Source organism: Otolemur garnettii, unplaced genomic scaffold, assembly GCF_000181295.1.
Source record: "Otolemur garnettii isolate 467f Iridium unplaced genomic scaffold, OtoGar3 scaffold00234, whole genome shotgun sequence".
Lineage (NCBI taxonomy): Eukaryota > Metazoa > Chordata > Mammalia > Primates > Galagidae > Otolemur > Otolemur garnettii.
Genome location: NW_003852629.1, coordinates 1,167,574 through 1,169,819, shown reverse-complemented (window position 1 = coordinate 1,169,819; position 2,246 = coordinate 1,167,574).

Genomic DNA, 2,246 nt, shown 5'->3' with positions numbered 1-2,246 from the left:
CTTGTCTTAGAAAAGATAAATTTACTTATCTATATTAAAATAGATACAAAGAAGAATACATAGATGGTAAATAGTAAGATGATTTTTTTGCCCTACTATATCAGTAATTATATGTAATATAAGTAAAGATTATCAAATAAAAAAGATAATCAGGATTGATTTTAAAATATTACAACTATAGCTACTTATAAAACATAGAAAAATACATAAAAATACTTTAAAGTTCAAATTAAAAGGATGAAAAAATACATCATAAAAATACTAACCAAAATAATAATAACTTTTTTAACATATAGCAAAGTAGTCATCAAGGATGAATATTAGTAGAAGTAAAATGTATCATTGTATATGACAAAATTTTTGATATACCAAAAAATATAAAAATTCTGATAATTTTTGTACTTAGTTACATAACCTAAAATATATGAAGCAAATCCTGATCGGACTGTAGAAAAAGTAAACAAGTATGTAACCATAGGAAAACTTCTTAGAATTAATAGACTTTGTGGCTCAGCGCCCATAGCACAGTGGTTACAATGCCTGCCACATACACCCAGGATGACAGGTTCAAACCCGGCCTGGGCCAGCTAAATAACTGCAACAAAAAAATAGCTAGGTGCTGTGGCAGGTGCCTATAGTCCCGGCTACTTGGGAAGCTGTGGCAAGAGAATGGCTTAAGCCCAAGAGTTTGAGGTTGCTGTGAGCTCTACCAATAGACATCTTCCTATTTTATTTCCTCCCTTACAGCCACTGCCACTGACCTCCTTGAAATTCATTATTGCTGGGGCCAGTGGCTTACTACCCAAGCCAGCTGTGCTCAAAATAGGAGTCACTTTTACTCCTCTGGGATTTGAGAACGAAGCTCCATCCAATTAAATACTATCAGCCTTTGCCGTGTTGACTATTTTCCTATGAATTTATTTTTCTTTGGAACCTCCCATGAAGAACTGATTAATTAAGGACAGGATTTAAGTGTTTCTGGGCCCTTTGGCCAAATTGTTCATGGTGCTGTGTTCATTGCCCACACTTACACCATGCTCATCAGTCACTTGCACTCCACCCTCTTTATCCATCAGCAGAGGAGAGATCAGGATGTTGGGGTGTGGGTGCTGGCTTCCTAAACTCTTGCATTCTACGTGCAGCTCTGAGCTAATTCCCCTGCACCAGCCCTGTGGCCTGGGGAAGTGACACAGCCTCTCTCTACTATCACTTCCTCATTTATAAAATAAGGTTGGTGAACTGGATAATCAGTCGTTTCTATTTAGAAACCTGTAATCCTTCTTGTTTTTGTAAATGGAGCCCAGCTGAAGCTGGGCCCTGGGGAGCTATTAAAGAGCAGAGCAGGTGGCCAGTGTGGGGAGGAGAGATGGGATTTCACAAAGAGAAAAGGGCTGCCCTCCCAAGAACAATGCCATTGCTGCATTTGTAAAATTTACTCTCAACTCCAGAGCTCTGTTTTTGATCAAATTTCTGGGTCCCAGAGGGATGTCAGAGCGAGTGGCAGACTGTCTGAGGTATGTCAGTATTCCCCAGTGCAGGTTACATCTTGGAAGGAGCCCTTCTGGGGCCTGCTGTCAATGGAAATAAGCCTATATAGGGTAGGTCTCACTGAGGACCCTGTGATCCATAAGCTGAATGCAGTCATCCCCAATTGCCTCTCTGAGTCACTGTGTAAGTATCAGTTGCATACCCTTGTGAATTTCATTCACCCTTTCTCCAGCTCAAGAAGCATCCTGCCCATCTCCCAAGCCCTTGGCCAATGTACTGTTCATTTTCCACCCTTGGCCCTGGCATCACATTGCCTCACTTTAGCATTGGGTTAACACAGCCAAGAGGAATGGCAGGAAGCTTGCCTGGGGATCCATGCCACAGCCAACTCATTACCAACAGTCTTTGCTTTCTCACCAAGTGTGGAAAGTGGTCCAGGGGTGCCACAAAGGATTTGGATCCTGACAGCGATAGCAACTCCCAACAGATTGGACCTCAGCCTCCAACTTTATGGGTCTCAGACCTGAAAGCTCAGTGGTGCCAGGCCTGCCTGACTCTGTGCCAGATGACACATTTTTTTTGTTGACAGGGCTTCTAGCTTAGACACAGGGACTATTAACACAGAGGAAAAGTCTCAAAAGACCTTAAACCTAATAGTCCCTACCCCCTGCAAAAGAAGTGGCTTACACATTCTTGTTTAACTTCAATACAGAGGATGTGCCGGGAAACAAGGCATTAATATAGTAATCTTCAATATA